The 17,767-nt window shown below is 45.4% G+C and overlaps 1 protein-coding gene across 1 annotated transcript in view; it reads right to left on the minus strand.

Annotated features, from left to right (window-relative positions):
• Positions 1 to 17,767, minus strand: part of LOC109966620 (transcription factor IIIB 90 kDa subunit-like) — a 76,151-nt gene that overhangs the window by 13,082 nt on the left and 45,302 nt on the right. The window lies entirely within an intron of this gene.

A 17,767-nucleotide genomic window follows, 5' to 3' on the forward strand; every position in this document is an offset into this window, starting at 1 on the left:
GATTTCATAGGCCAGTACTGTCACTGATATCATCAGGACTCTGTTGGACAAGCTGTGTGTTGCTGTTTCTTACTAGCAGACATCCTCACAGCTGCCTCTACATCTTCAGTGAGCTAGTGTTGGCCAACGTGTCTATCCAGCTGTTTCATTTGTTGAGCCATCTTAAAGTCACAAGTTGGAAAGTTCATCATCCTTAGAGATAAAACAGAAATCACCAGGGGTATGGGAAGTGTCGGCCTTAGAAGTTTGATCTGGATCAGACTCGCCCCTAAACTAAAGCCACCGCAGTACTTCATCAGACCTGCTTACTATCCAGCACCTTATCTCTTTAAAGCTCTTCAGCTGGGTTTAAGTTTTTTAAGTGGGGTTTTTAATCTTGGAATGATTGTGTGTAGTTTTATTATTTTGTCTCTGCTGTGGAACAAACACCAAGACATTCACTGTACGTTACACATTTGGTGAGTAAAGTAATCACATTGTAATATTAACAGTTACTGCTGACAATAGCAGCCGAATTAAAATGAGAGCACACTTGAATGTTAACATACAAATAATAAATATTTATTTCACTCTTTATAAGAGGATTTACTGTCGACACAATGTAGATCGAGGCTTCAGGCAACAAATCACCAGGCAGCTCTCAGAAACAAGAAAAAATGGGAAATGAGACCAAACGGTGACCGACCGACTGGGAGCACAGTCTCTTCCTAGACAGAGAAAACTGGCGATGAACGCACCAGCAGCAGTTATTCCTAAGCAGCCAGCCCACTGTCCCACCGGCTGGAATTAGCCTGGAGGCTTCCCACCCTCTTCCCTGCCCAGCAGCCCCAGCACTGAGCCTCCCTGGAGGCTTACAGGAAGTGCTCAATTCTCACTGATAAGAGAGAGCACAAGTGAGCTTTTAATTAATCTGCTTTAACCAGAGGAAAGAGGGGAAACGGGGGGCAGCGTCTGTGGCATCTTCAGCCCCAACACTACCTCCTTCTTTCTCTGAGCTCATTAGAAAGTCGCAGTCAGGCCAGCGAATCACACCCCACTGAGTGAAGTATTGATGGCCCTGTACATGTGCTAGACCAGACTCTCTCCCTCCCGGGCCCTGACCCGGACACTGGGGAGGGGGTGACGGATGGAGAGATCAAGGTTAACAACAAGTCGGGGGTGGGGGGCTGAAGAAGATGGAAAGGGAGGGTGCACAATAGCAAGAGAGATAGAGAGGTGAGGAAGACAGGAACAGAGGCACTTTTCTTGAGGGAGCAAGTGAGTGAAAGAACAATAAAAGCAAAGGATGCTGGGAGGGAAGGATGGCACAGAAAGAGAGGGAGGAAGGGTTTGAGGCTACAAGGAAGCAAGGGAAGGGGAGGTAACACAGAGATGAGGGACATCATGTTCATTCTGAGCTCTCTTGGAGGCTAAGCGGTTGCCCTGGTGATGCTGTTTAACGAGACCCCGCATTTAAATTTAATGCCATGATTTTTCATAAGCCACGTTCTGGTTACTCAGGGAATCCCACAGTGACCTCGCCATGGAAACATTTCAGTAGGGACTAGTATATAAACCAAAAAAACAAACAAACTGCAGACTGCTCCTTATATTCCAGCTCAGTCCTGTGTGAGGCCGGTGTTGTTGTAACTCATCCTCCTCGTGCTGTGGTACAAATATTTTTATTTCTACTTCTTAGAAAGTCTCTGGAGTCTTTCACACCGACACTTTGATCCCAGAGGCTGCTGTTGTGTATGAAGTGAAAACACACACCCAGACACACACACGCGTCCTCCCGTCTCACCACCACATTCACTTCCCCCATGATTTCATTCCCTGCATTAAAGCCATTTTCGTTTTATATAACCTTCTTGTCATTGTATAGATCCCATGATCGTCGTGTCTCCTCTCACTCACATTATCCACATTGTTTGTGCCTGAAATCGTTGTTTTACTCGTTAGCGTCGAGGTGAGATATTTCTACAAGCCCAGAGTTTTCCATCTCTCTCGTTGGTTTTTGCATCTGCTTTTGTTTTTAAATCAACTTCTGTGTTTCGGCTTTGCAGAAATAAAACAGAGACAAACCACTGTCAGGGAATCACTTCGTTATTCATACAGTAATCCAATCAATAACATAATGAGGAGGAAGGATGAGACGGGGAGCAGGAATAATCTGCAAACTGGGGGCAGAATGAAATTAGTTCTACGATGAGCTCCGATGTAAATAAATGATAATAATCTAAGCTTCCAACATGATTTTCCAGCTGGGGACTGGATCCTCGGAGGCACACACGCAAAGAAATGCGTGCGCGTGCACACACACACACACACACACACACACTCCTTTAGCACAATTAAATCAGACATAATCAGAAAACACCCACACATTCAACTGTGGTGCCCACACATACTTTCCCAGACTCACATATACAAGGACACACACGCGCACACACACATACACATGCACAGGGTTGTGTCCATTCAGACTGCAGTGCATTGTGGGCCGGTGTGCAGCTTGTCAAGGGGAGACGCAGCTTCAGCAAAAAGAACTGATTGTTTTTTTTCTTTTCCTCTGGATCGTCCCTCCAGCACAACGCCACACACACACACACACACACACACACACACACACACACTCACTCTCTGCTTCTGTCACTGACCAGGTGCTCACATAGACTTACATTCACTTCCAGGAGACTTACCAACCTTTACCAAAGCCAACACTTGCTCCAACTTTACACTGTTGTTGTTTTCATAAAATTCAAGGAACTGCATTGTGGGAACCAACTTCTGGTCCCCACAAAGCTAGGGCACCCCTGGATTTTTGTCCCCATAAGAACAGAGAAACAAGACGACACGTAGTACCTGGTACTGCCGATCCACTATACACATGGCTGCATGTGCACAAACACACACTGCTCACACTTGTATTCATGCTGACTCACTTTGATGCTATACTTGTGAGGACTGTCCACTGATGTGCATTTTTAACCACCTGCTGACAGGCGCCGTTTGGAAACAGTGCAGCAGTGTTTCCTGACATGGTTCAGCATGTCATCCTGCAGAAAAATCTTTTTCCAGATGAAAAGAAGCTCATACACATGAATACTACAATAATAAGTGCCAAGAGGCCCAACCAGAGCTCGGTACTGTCGGTGTCTGTGCTCACACAAACATGATGACACGCACGACGATGGCTGTCTAGCCTGAATGATCTGGCTTCTTAAAGTCTGTTGTTCTGAGGTCTGGTTCGAAAATGAGACCTGATTAAATAAAGTTTAATTAATGAAGTTCTCATTAGTGTCATGAATTATCTGACATCATTTTTCCAGCTTCGTGCTGCAGAGCCAGAGACAGGATCACCAAGGAAAACCACAAAAACAAGTCTGTCGTGAAACAATCACCACAGATCGAACACACAACAGAGACTTACAAAGAGAAGATGATGGAAAAAGTCTGTCGTCATGGGCTTTCATTTTAATCTACACCCCAACAGTCACTTTATTGCATCTAGTGAAGGAAGCCCCCTCATGTTGGGCGACTTCCATCACTTTCTATGCTTATCTGAAAATCTGACACACACACACACACACACACACTGGGGGCCATATTTAATAACGCACTAACCTAACCGTGGCGGTTTGATGAGAGCTGTGACATTTCTCCAGATGGATTTCTGGGTCAGTTCACGGCTGGCTGCGCTCTGCAGCGCTGCATCGGTCCTTCGTAGATATTCTGGGGACCGTGACTCGCCTTGTGTAACCATTCATTGAGACGGGTGGCTGTTAACGGCTACGGGCTAAACACACAGACGAGAGCTGGTGTGACGAGAAGGACGTGCAGTGCAGCTTTCTGGTGGAGGGAGAAGCGTGCTCAACACAGCGGAGTGTTTTATGAAGAGGCAGTGTTGTGTGTGTGTCATCAGACGCCGGTGGCGTGACCAGAGGGGACACACCACTGATCACACAAACGGGGAGGTTCATGTTATTAACACACAGTCTCACAGTCTGGAAGATCAAAGAGTTAACAAGAATATGATCACTCTTACACACACACACACACAGACACTCAACTGTACTACAAAGCCAGACCTGGTGGCGACAAAGTCACACTCGTTCTCTAAAATAAACTAAAAATATTACATTACTTGACCCGACATGAAGCTTAAATTTCAAACATCTACTTTTCCTCCCACGTGTGACTGAAAGCTCTGACTGTCTGCAGCGAAATCGCCCTTTAACCTCTCCCAGCACTGAAACGCCACAAAAAGCAAAGAGTGAAAAAAATATTACAAGTAAATCAGCCCTGAAATGAACTAAAGAAATTAAGTTAACGGAGAAAAAAGCTGGTAAAAATAAGGATTACAAACAAGTTGGAGGCACTGGGACTAATCACACATCCTTAAAGAACAATACACTACAGTTACACATATAAAACAATGACAAAGCTCAACTTGCTAAAGATCAGACTAACAAGTATATGTACTGGATATAAATCACGAGGAAAACAACAACAAGACAAACAGTGGAGACATCAGACAAAAATCTGACCAACAATATGAAAATAAAATTCAAAGAGCAAAGTAAAGTTCTATAAAAACTAAGAATAAATGTTTTTATAAGAAAATAGATGAAAATCAAATGATATCTGTAAAACATTTGCAGCAAACGCCAGACAAAAAGGTACGTTATAGGTTTATGGGTATAACTACGCTAAACGGCCAAAGGTACGTGGACACACACGCAGTCCAGTTAAAGGAAGTCTTAATGTTGAACACGGTTATTTAGACAGAAGTGCCGTTTGTGTCTGGCCACCATGACAACAACCCTGAGCACAAATGCAGGTCCACAGGAAAATGGTTTCCAGTAATTTTTCCCAGTTTACTGTAGAGGAAGTTGGACTGCGAGTGTGGCCTTGTCACGCGACATCAGAGCTGGATACTCTACTGCTGCTGCAGTGGCAGAACGCAAACAACAACAACTCCTCCATCTTCCATGTTCTGCACTCAGCTCACCCTCTGCTCCACTGTGAGTTCACTCAGACGCCATAACCTCCAGAGCCACATGTCACATTGATCAGCGGCCTCACAGGTTCTCCACAGCAACAGCTGTTACCATGACCCACACTTCCACAAGCATCTGGTCAGTGCTGCCGTTAAACGGCGAGTCGCCTGTCGGATGCAGAGCGGGAACAGCACCTCCATCTTCTCAGGTACCATGGTAACTACATGCTCTCTGCTGAAGTCATACGAGCTCCACTACATTTCTACAAGTGTTGTGCACATGGTAATATATGCACTGACAAATTAACGACCACTCTAGTGACTCCACTCTGAGGGTTTTGTACGACTTAACAATGGCACCGGACTCTTAACGTTTCATTTTATGTAGAGCTTTTATTTTGATAACTGCTTTGAGCTGTTTTAAGAAAAACACTCAAATGTTCTGCTTCCTGATTCTCATATGTGACAATCATAAGTTTTCTTAGTCTGTGTGATTCTAAACTGAATATTGTAGCGTTCTGAACTGTTGGTCAGACAAAAAGATACAACATGATGTTTGATGCATCAGACAATAAGCTGAGAAAGCAGGCAACAGATCACTCAGTGCTGAGGGGTCAGAGGTTTGGCTGCAGGACATCATCACTGCTGAGGAGAGGACATGTGAAAGGGTCAACTCTCCACACCAAGTGAGGATGATATGAAGAGGACACTGGGAAATATGAGCCCAAGCAATCAGCATGAGGAGCTGAAGTCGGCCTCACGCTGGCGTTCAAACACACCGAGCTGTTCGACCGTGAGAAGACGAGGACTTGTCTGTCAGCTCGTCCTCTCCGGATGTTCACCGCCTCCAAACGTGTGTGCAGCAGCACTGACCTGTCCTCCTCCATCAAGATATCAGACAGGAAGCTGGTGTTGCCATGACAACCAGTAAAACTGCTGCTCATTCAGCAGTTGTCTTTTAGCTGCTGCTATAATATCACAACAAATACAAAGAGATGAGGTAACACAACCACAGAAGTTTAGCGATAAATCAGAGTCTGGAGACTCGTCAGACACAAACAGAAGTTAATAAAACTGGGATGAAGATTTTTACTAGGAAGCTGTGGTGACTGACTTTATGCTCTGTCATGACAACAGCCAGATAAACACCAAAAACAATCTTACAGGAAGGTGAACCTGCATGCGTTTGACTGGCCGACAGCAGACGGCTGTGCCAACGCAGTGGCCTCACTGAACAATAAGGCTACACTTTCCATCCTTTCAGAGCTTTAGTGCCGTTTAATGGCACCTGAGCGGCACTGACACATGCAGTCAGGATGACCGACACAAAAGGATCCTCAGACTGAAGCAGTCTGTACAAATATTTCCAGGAATTTACCAGTAAGTCGTGTCTCACTTATGGAGCAGCAGTGTTTTATTAGCCTGTAAATCTAAAGTGTGATTATCACACAGCCTTATGCAGCGGTGGAAGAATAACGCTGATCTTTTGCTTAGAGAAAAAGCAGCATAGTGTGGAAATATGTTTCTAGAAGTAAAATCCCAGGTCAAAGTGCAGAAGTGTTAGTGGCCCTTCTACACAGAGACGACAGCAAACTGGCAGCATTTTGATCCTCCTCCATGGCAGCTTTTTGATTTAAGCCCTTTGACACTGAGCTTAAAAAAGCCAGCAACCTGTTGCTCCTGTGTTCCTTTTACACAGCTGCCAGAATCTTGATGACGAGGCTCTGCTGGATGCTGGGTGGTTTGACCCTTCATCTGCCTCCCAGCTGGGTCATGCTTTTGGATTATGTCTACACCTGAATAATAAGTATCACTAACTACAGCTGTCCAATAAATGTCATGTAGTAGAAGTATAAAGCAGCATAAAAAGAAAATACAAGTATCTGAAAACTGTACCTCAGTACAGTACCTGAGTGAACGTGCCTGGTGTTGTATGTTTTTTATGTGGGAAGTTAAAAACAGCTTGGTTGTGCACAGAGCGACCGTCTGCTGCACACGTCAGGGATTTACTGACATTTTGGTCGAGGAAACAAGTAATGAGTCTGTAGAAATTCTTCATCAAAAGGAAGTGAACAGTAAAATGTGTACTCCCTCCCTGTGGAACGAGCTTCCCAACGTCAGATGGAAATCACATCATCTTTGTATTCAGGCCCACACTCCGGACTTCACTCAGCTCAGTTCACAAGTTTCCTCCTCTCCCACTTCATCACTCCTTTTCTCTTTAGTTCACCTCCGTGCCGGGCCGCTGCACTGTCACTGTCAGGCGTTTGTTTCCAAGTTCTCTGTTGCGTGTCAAGCTCTTTAGACCTGCTACTGTTCTGTCAAGGTTTGTGTCTTTTGTCAACACAGTAGATGTGTTAATGATTTTTTTTTAAATGGCAGATGGTCTTCTCTTCACCTTCATCTGTTTTTTAGTTCAGCCTTTTTGTAAAACACCAACTGTGAGAAAACTCCATCTACAGATTTGACTTTCACACAGAAGCTTTCACCTGAAGTGTAGAAACAACCTAACAGCTGTTTTCCAGTCCAAGTTTAAAAGGCCATAAAGCTAAAACACAAGCTGTTCAAATATTCTGTGGGTGATTACGGCGGCAGAAACGTGGAACAGCTCCTGTCGAGCTTCATGGGCACGTCAGTCTCCACATCACAAGTACGAGGTTTCTGTGTGAGCAGAGATTCATCTGAGCTCGTTGGGAGAGTCCTGGAGACGTGGAGGTCAGAGGTCAAATGACCATCAACAGGACTGCCGGCGGCGGCAGACTTTTCGGCAGCCCTCTGTCTCCGTGGTGACTATTTACAGCAGCAGGGAGTGACTCCTGATGCCCAGTGAGGCCTCTCCATGTGACACTGCTGCCACCTATAAATCATACCCTGAAGAAAACAATGCGACCATGTTTAGGCCCCCCCCCCCAGCACATCCTGACTCTGCAGCCTACGGCTGAGATAAAGTGTAGAAAAAAAACAATCTGATGGTTTCTGAATATGCTTTAAACTACAAAGTCTCTGAAACCTTAAAACACCTTTTAAAAGTTCCGCATGCAGCCCAACAGTGTGTTTTCAGTGAAAAGAGGAAATATTTAACTGTAAATGAGAAGCTGCTGTACTGAACCACAGCTGCTCCCCCTGCTTTAATCTGCTCTTAAAGTCAGACTGAAAATCCCTCCGGCCTCCTCAGCTCCTATTTCACTTCATCATACAAAATGAAAATTAACCTGCCTTCTCTTTTTCCTTCCCCCCTTTTCTGCCTTTTCTTCTTTCGGGTTTCACAAGCCTCATTGCTCCACTACTCGAGTCTGCGTTCAGACTCATTCATTTCGTTCAGTGCTGGTCTTTGCAATGTGAATCCTGTGGCTCTACCTTTTACCTGAGATAAAATAATTGTCATAAGAGTCACAGTGGGACATCGTTTGTCTTTTTCTTCATTCGTGCTTTCTTTGCCCATACAACACTCTCAAACACAACCACTCATCCATTTGACTTGCAACAAATGCACACACTCCCTCTTTATCGCCTCTCTTCTGTCACTTCAGTAACACTTCACGCTTGTGCTGGGCGATCGCCCTGCCTTCAGTCAGGCATCCTTCCCTCTATCTCTCCCCGATTCCCACCTCTAACCTGCAGTTTCCTACAAACACAGTATATTTTTACTTCACTGACATCACACCACAAGACTGTTTGCCCCTCCTCTCCTCTATCAACCTCTGCCTGCCTCCCGTCTCACCCTCCATGCTTCCACTAGCTCTCTGCCTCTCGTCCATCTCTCACTCATCCACTACTCTGTGACTCTCTGTAGGCTAGGCTATCAGCCTCTGCCGGGCTTACCAGCTCGTTCCTAATCAGCTTACTGCCAATAAACTAAGCCTGAGCTGAAAAGGCGATTGAGGGAGGCCACTTAGCCATTTGGCCGACAACTGGAAATAGTCAGGGGGATGGTGTCAATAAAGTTAGCAGGGAAAGGGAATTAAATGTAAAAAGAAAACTAATTTATCATCTTGTGTTTTAAAAGAGTGGAGACTGACTTGAGAGTGAAGATAAAGAGGAACAAAAGATGAAGCCTCTCAGTGCATTTCAGTGTTTACGTGTCTCTTCTTGTGGCTCCAGGGGGAAACACTTCAGCTGCTAAGCTACTCTGTGGCCCCCAGAGGCCATGAACTACCACAATAGCATCCTCGCTTAGTGTCAACATCTTGGGGTGCTGGCTGGGCTGTTTTTTTTCTGTGGCTAATCTGTGGATAAAAACTGGGATATTTTCCAGATGTCCCAGTTTCTGACTTCTCCTCGAAATTCCAGCCCCAGCGGTCCCATTATCTGCAGTGTGTGAGGTGCTGGAGAACAAAGGTTTGGCCATTGAAAGCTGTTTGGATGAAGAGGCTGCTGTCACTGCTGTGAGCAGAGCTGGACATCCAGGCTCAAAGAGATGCTCTCGTTCCTCAGCACTTCATAAGAAATGGGTTTGTCTGATGAGGGATTAAATATCTGAAAATGCAGAGGACATTTCTACAGGCCTGTTGGCTCCTGGTGTATGAACGAGCAAGTCATGGCATCACTTCCCTGATTTGAGGCTAAATACTTGAAGTAGTAAAGAACAGCTCATGTTCATTTAACATTGTACATCTCCAATCCACAACACCCACTGCCATTTAGTGACATTTGAGATACTTCTCTAACCTGCACTGTAATTCTACTACTGGTGCTGAAACACTCAAACTAATCAAACAGTTTACAGAGAGAGGATCAGCACCGACTTTAAGAGAAACTGATCATTCTTTACTCTACTGTCTTTCAGCCTAGAGGCTCCGGTGAGAATCAAAACAAACCGACACCATCAGTTGATGTGAAGTATGGATGCCTGGTTGGGACAAACTGTACAAACTGCAGCCTCCAGCCTGAAGCTAGCGTTAGCTGGCTAACATTAAGCGTGTGAGTCCAGCAGAAGGCTCTGGCTACTGCTGATGAAAGTATGGATTAGAGCAGTTTGATGGACAGAGGACATCCTGCGTTATACTTCACTGGGAAAACTGAGCTGCGTAAACAAACCGGACCTCATTTAGTTTATAAACACACACACAAAAAGATAATCACTGGGGGTTGGAGATTGGGTGGGCTGGCCCAACAGCATCCAACAGCTCCTTGGTCACAGTGTGCAAGGGGGGGAGGGGAGGAGGAGTGCTGCAGGATCAGAGACTTACAGGGAGGGGCTGCAAAGCACAGACAAGTTGTACACCCTCCCCTAACACAGCTGGTCAAAGAAAAGGGAAACATCCTCTTCGATCAAGTGTGCCAGGCAGGAAAATACGATACAAACTGCAGTCGGACTCCGCTGGAGCTGGAGATGGAACTGGAGCGGCTCTCTGTCGTTTTAACGCACAGGTGACTTTGACTTGCTCATGACACCTGCTCCATCACGCTGAAAAACCAAAACGAAAACTACTTCCTGTTTCTCCCCCCTCCTCCCATGCTCTGGCACAGCCTCGGAGACGCTGTGGCCGCTGCAGCATCTGGACAGAAAACTGCTGAGTTACCCAGTTTCCCTGCCGGCCTGGCTTAAGTCTGTGGGTTGGATTTATATTTCTGTAAACCAACACAGACCAAAATGGTTGCCCTGACTCTCCTCCCTCTGAGGACAAAAAAAAAAATGCAGTAAGGAATTTTTTCTTTTGCTTTGTTTTGTTTTCTTTTCCCCAAAAGCTCTGGAATCAGACTCGTTCTCTGAAATAGAAGGGAGAAAAGCTTTGAATGCGAGACGAACAGATGAAGGAGCAGAGAACGCAAAGAGTGACAGAGGAGGAAAAAATATCACTGGAGGGCAATTATCTGGGCTATTTCTGGAAGACTGCTTTTCCATCCGGCAGCAGCGATGGAGGAAACAGGGTGGGGGTGTTTGGCAGCTGGCTGGTGGAGAGACGGGAAGGAGAAAGCAGAAGTGGATGAATGCATGAACCTAGAGACTGTTCAGTACAGTGAGGACAGAGGGGCCTGCTCTGCCCTAAAGGCCGAGTTAGCAGGAATACACAGTGAGAGAGGGGACGAGGGTGAAAAGGGGTGACAAGATACCAGAGGCGAGAAAACAGATGAAGCCTGATGCTGCAGAGGCATAAAGTCAGTGCTGGTCACGTGAGAGGCTGCAGCAGTTTCAACACTTTAAATTATATTTCTCAGCAAAGAAAAAGTGACATAAGCTGATGATTCAAGGACACCGAGGACAGATGTAAACAAACGATCAGCTGGTTTACGAGGGAATAAAGGTGCTCCAACACCCCGAGTTCAAACAGGAAATGAAGTAGAAAACAAGGTCACAATATAAATCTAGGAAAGCTGAAGAAAAACCGTTCTGCTACACAAACACTGGACGATTCCTCCTCTGTGAAGTTCACCTGTTGGTTGAAAAGCTCAGCTTGTGATGAGGATTAAACAACACAGAAACCTCAACGCTGCACAAATCAGTAGTTTTATAAGAACAATGTGAACGTGTGCCGTGTTGCCCGGTGATGAACTCCCCCATAGCTCGACGGGGCATTTTAGCTGAGCACAACCTGTCCCTTGACAAACAGCCGACAGACACAGAGGCTGAGGAGAAAGTGGAACATCTGGCAACTAAAGAGCTAAATATTTTTGTCAGGGTTTAATGAGAACCAACTCAGACCTTCTAATGCTAATGTTACTCCACAGCTGCAGAGGTTTGCTAAAGAACTGTGTAAATGTCTTGTTGTGCTGCCCTTAAGTGGCTAAAACGAAAAGCCAAATTAAAACAGAAATGATTTTTAACAAGAACATCGAACACTAGCTCAGTTTGATACCACGATACTGTCGACATTTTCTGCCATTCACACCTCCCTCTTCTTTAGCTCTGCAAATAAAAAAACATTTCTAAACTAATCAAACCCGGATCCTTCGCTGCATTTCTAAGCAGGTGTTGAGACTAAATGTAGGACTGTGTCACACAACAGGCTACGTTGGTGCAGGTGAGAACATAAAACAGGATTCAGGAAATACCATCTGACTGATGCATCCATCTCAGTACGAGACAAAGCTCAGTATCACAGTGACGCTCACTGTATCCTTCATGTTGACAAAAAATGATTCATGTCACAAACACATCGGCCAGGACGTGTGCTTGTATGTGCCTGATTGGCCAGCGCAGCGCAGGGTGACGCTACATGCTGTTCCAACTAAAGTGAAGTCGGATTCTTCAGCGAGCAATTGTGCAGTTATTTCTAAATCAGCGCCACACTGTGCCCGTGGAGCGGTGTCACTCTGGGTGGGTGCAGCCGAGTTCACAGCAGCACTAGCACAGTGAGCGTGGTAAAGTTGTTTGCCTTGATGAGGTGGTGGACGTGTGCACAGTCACAACGTGTCGTCTGCTGCCCTTTTCAGCTCACTCTGTTTCAGTACTCGAAGGTGACCCGCTGAGCAAAGAGCACAGAATACGTGCACATCTGGTTCATCAGACCTGCAAGCTGAGAATGGAAACAATGAGGTCAGGTTTAGATGAGATCAAATGTCCGTCTCCACCTTGAAAAAAAGGACTATGAAAACACAAACAACAAAATGAAGGCCAGGGCCCTGTCAGTCTCCCCTGAAACAGACAAGACGTCAAGCCAAGCAGCAACACATTACAGTCAAATGTCATTTACAAAAAGCCGTTCAGCTTCTCTGACCTTTAAATACAATAAGTCAAGTATGACATCAGTCATCACAGCTACAACTTTAACCTGTGCTGCTTTCTATGGTCTCACCAAACTCGCTGCTCTGGCATCAAACCAACCTCACTGCTCATTTTTAAGTCCTGCCATCAAACTCGTCTGAGAGCAGAGAGGCGACTTTACACAATGGTTTGTAAAGTGCAAACACTTCGGCGGAGAGGCCACGAGAGAAGACGATACAAAACAAGGAGGGGAAAAAAACAGCACAATGGTTTGTAAAGTGCAAACACTTGGGCGAAGAGGCCACGAGAGAAGATGATACAAAACAAGGAGGGGAAAAAAAAACATAGCACAAGAAAGACAAAGAACTCGTTAGTGAGCTGAAAAAGCCTAAAGCTAGAGCAGAACCGATAGTGACGAGTGATACAACAAGCCTGTAGCTGCTGCTGAAGGCTTTTAACCCCAAGACTCAGACACAGTGAGGATTAGAGAAGTAGAACAGGGAGAGAGGACAGGGACAGGGAACAAAGACGGAAAAGACGAAGTAGAACAGGGAGAGAGGACAGGGAGAACAAAGACGGAAAAGAAAGTGGGAGGGGAAAGAACAGGAGGGCAAAATGGAGACAATGGAGGAAAGATGTGGTGAGGCAAATGAGGATAAAGCTAAAGATGGAGAAAGTGAGGGGAAACCAGGGGAGAGAAGGTGAAGACCAGAGGAGGTGATGGAAGGTGAAACAAGAGGCTGGAACCAGGCCTGAGGATTACTGAGAGCTACAACACCAGACATCCACCAACAAACACAGGCTTTAGTTAGACTCCAAGTAACAACACACACCTACAAGAGAAGGAAACCTCCAAAGTCGCACAACAACATAACTCTTGGGTTGCTCCTGTTCCAAAACAGATGTACAGTGACATTTAACAGTTTGCTTCCGGTGTCAGAGTATTTCCCCCATCATGTCAATGGTGCTTCCAGTTACAAAGACCAAGAAAGGCTGTTTTTAACCATCTTAACAAAAACAATTTGCTTTGAAGGAAAATGGTTTGGCAATTCGACTGTCAACGCTACCGAAACACGCGGTTCATGGACTGAACAAAAATTTTACAGAAAAGGGGTTTAAAAGCCCCCGAGAGAGCTAATTCTGTCTGACTGTCGCGAACGCCCCCAGACACATCTGGAACACACGTCACGGTCCCGAGCAGCGAGACGTGCAGGCAGCACAGCTCCAGTTCAAGGCAGATACAGTGTCATCTAAAAACGAATTCAGTGAGTATGAAGAACAGAATGAAGAAAGCTCTGGGGCTCCCCAACGCCGGCCTTTTCTCAACTCGCTCCAGTGCTGGTGGCTGATTTGTTTTCTTTAATTAAGTTCTGTCTCTTTCTTTTATTTATATTTCTCTCTTTCTTTACTCCACCTCCTTTTTTATTTATTACCAGACTCCACATAGAGTTGAACATACCCACACAACACACCTTCACACACAAACCACAGGCAAAATTCCCCCACATTTTTCTGTAAACGTTCTGTGACCACGTTCAGTGTTTCGTCTTTGTACCGCACTGTTTTGTTGCAAAAACTAAAGAACAGAAGAAAAAGAGGAATTTGAGGGTTGCACATTTTTGTTTTGCTAACTTGAGTTTAGCTACGTGCTGAGACGACTAACATTGAGCTGACACACAACCTGAGGTTAGGGTTACAACCCTCCATCTCAGTGCCCCAAATATGAGAAATTAGTTTCATTTAACCTCATAATAACCATTTATAGGAAATGATTGTGATATCACCGATGAGGGAGGGGGTTATAAAAGGCACAACATTTATGAGTCAGCTGTAAACAGTCCAGACATTGTTATTATCAGCTTATTAACATCAGTGTCTACACTGCGGTGAAGAGTGAGCGAGGGCACTGGGAGGGTCAGACAGTCCTGCAGAAGGAGGGAAAAGGGTTTGAGAGCAAGATCGACAAGACCCTCCAGTGGAGCCCTGAGAGCAGCCCGGAGCCTGGAGGACACACCGATAGAGGGAGGGGAGCCCGGGGCAGCACAATGCCTCAGTGTAGCCCCTCGGTGAGGCCTCGAAACAAGGCACAATGGGAGCACTGTGAGCAGCCCCCCCTCCCGCACTGTCAGAGGTCTCCCCGACACCAGACCTCTCCCCTTTCTCAATAACTAGCACAACAACCTTTTCAGGGGCTGGAGCAACGGTTTGCTCCTCGACCACCGGCTGAAAGAGACCATTCTATGCTCGACCACTGCTGTTCTGATTTTTTTCATTCCACTGCTACCACTGACAAGCTATTAGAGACCTGGAGACCGTCACCACGCTGCTGCTCGCCAGGCCGTGGAGCTTTTTCTGGTTCCTAAAGGCTTGTGGGTAGAGCTGCAGAAAACAAAAACCAAAGGGGTGAAAATGTTGTGCATTCGACGTGACAAAGTGCAGAGTTCAGCAACTTCTGGATAAATGGAAGGAGCAAGTTCAGGAAAAGAAAGAAGAATGAAAGAAAGTGTGGGATGAATAATACAACACCGAGATGACCATCAATGATTCATTGACCAGAGTGGAATGCACCTTAAAACTGAGTGTGTCATGAGAGAGCGTCCATTCTTAAAACCAGCTGGAGCCGGTGAAGCCCCTCTTCTGGGATCCCAAAGCCAGAACAGGTGAAGACGCCCTTTCATTCATGGACCACGTCGGCAGCAGCCATTAGCCAAATGGAGCGACTCAAATCCAGCGGCCCCTCAAGCTGCTCTTGTTGGTTGGGTTCAGTAATGGTTTCTGCCACTGACAGACAAACTGTGAACATCTGCTGACCTGTCAGACAGACTGCTGACCTTTCATTCACCTGTGTTCAGTTCCACAGGATGCAAACACCTGTTCTCATGCCACCTAACTAGTAAATCATAGTCAGCCAAACATTTTCTAATAGGGCGAGAAAAGAAAATTCACAACAATGTTTATTTCATGGGTCTAAAATCCCCAAATTCTTCCTTGATATTTAAGCCAGTTCTTGAAGAGTTCTTGGAAAGAACTGTGGAATGTGGTACTAGTTACAGGAAGAGAAAGACTCCAGTTGATTTACCAGTAATTTGTCAGTTTTTATTAATCGATAGTGTGATTCGAAGAGTCCAGGATGCAACCACATAATTCAAAACATATGGAGAATTAGGTTTCCAATATAATAAATTAATTCCAAATAAACACTAACTCGGGTTTAAAAGAATGATTTGAGATGTTGGCAAATATGCTTATTGGCTATAACTATATGTTCTTATCGACGTTGCCTGCCCGGGAACCAGAGCATCACACTGACATAACTGCTCAGCGTGTTTGGAAAACAGCGAGGATGTGTTCCCAGAATCTGTGCTGACTTTCTGTCCTTTGTCTCGTGAGAAGGACGAACAAGACACTTCAACAGATTAAAGCCTCATCACGCAGACGGACACTCTGCTGAAGTGTCCCTGAGCCAGACGGTGCATCACCGGGCTGAAAATGACCTCTGACCCCCTGTGGTGGCGCCTGAGCACAAAGGCAATTTGCCTGCAATGATTTTTAAAGTGTCCAATTATCATCCTCTACATGGGAAACGCCATAATTTGTCATCCATCATTCAGTCGGAGTCACTGGACACAGGTTGTTAGTTATTCTGTTTAACTAGTTTTTTAATTGTTTCCATTTTTCTGGAGTTTTTCTTTACTTTTCAACTTTATGGCTCTCTTAGGGTCGATTTCTCGTCTTTGCTTTTCGCTTTTTTCTGTTTCCATTTTTTTGTCCCATTACCAGTTTTTTTTTTTCTGTCTGAGTTCTTGGTGAATTTTACATTTCAGTTTTTCTGCTTCTGTTTTGTTTGTTGGTGTTTCCTGTTTTCTTTTTTTGTGTGTTTCAGTTTCTCAGTTCCTTTCCGTCTGTTTCCTCTGAACATCTGATGAAAAGTTGGCTGGATATAAATAACAGAATCAAACGATAATGAAATTACACACAGCCACACACAGTGGACTGATGACAATAAAGCACAGGATGAACCGCCAACCCTAAAAAAAAAACACACAAAAATAGCTTATAAGAACATTACCAGTATTTAGTCAGGGGAAAGTGAGTTTCTGTTTCCGTTTCTGGCCTCGGCTCTCACAGCTCTGTACGTCATGCTGCTGTTCTCTGGTTTTTAATCTGTGTTTACATCCTCTGTCACTCTGCAGAGAACTGAGTGACGAACCCATCTGTGTTTTACAAACACATTTTATTTGACTTGGAAAAGAAACTGGCACAAAAAAGACTCACAGCTGCAGGAACCAGCAGACTTATCAGTGGGTCTGAGAACAAACAGTGCATTATCGCAGGTCTCTCTCTGAAGGCCTTGCACACTGCAACCACATGACTGGAGCTCAGCTATCCAGGGGAGGGGGCTACATCCCCTTAATCACTAAATCGCTGCCTCTCCTGGACTCCTGTAAAGCTCTGAGATGGTCCCTATAACTGACATTAAGTGAAAGAAGTTTAAAAACAGAGCCATAGGAAACCAATTTCTCCCAACAGCAAACAAACTGCAAACAACCCTCAGCTTTTCTCCACGGTGCAGAAAACCCATTAACTTTGTCTGAAAGGTTCATGTGGATCAGGCTTGTGACCGCATGTTGTGAAAGGAGGGGGCAGAGCGACAGCCAGGGACAAATCCTGGCAGAGAAGGGGCATTTCAGAAAAGAGAAAATCCCTCTGGAGTCGAGAAGCAAAAAACACAAGGCTGAGCATCCCTCCTCCTGCCGCAGGTGATTACTCTGGGCGCCAGGAGAAGTGCCGCCTCAGCGTTTGGCGTAAAGCCTCTGTCGCATGCCAGAACAAAAACAAACGCGTGGGTTTGACCCCAGTGATGGAGGAAAAATGGCTGGCGTCGCATCAGACCCTTGTAAACACTTCCCTGCTTCTCACCTTTAGTCAATTGAGCATCTGTTGTCTGCATTGAAGGTTAATTAATGGTTTGAACGACCAAAGGGAAGCGAGCCGATCCAAACATAATTAAATATGGATTCATGCACTTTAGGTGCCGTTTATCTCAGGGGCCGACATGACGGGCAGTGGTGTTAACGAGAGGAGGGCACACTGTACTATTTAACATTTTATATCGAAGATGAGGGAAACTGTTGGTTCAG

The sequence above is a fragment of the Monopterus albus genome, unplaced genomic scaffold (genome assembly GCF_001952655.1).
Source record: "Monopterus albus unplaced genomic scaffold, M_albus_1.0 scaffold115.1, whole genome shotgun sequence".
NCBI classification, from domain to species: Eukaryota; Metazoa; Chordata; class Actinopteri; order Synbranchiformes; family Synbranchidae; genus Monopterus; species Monopterus albus.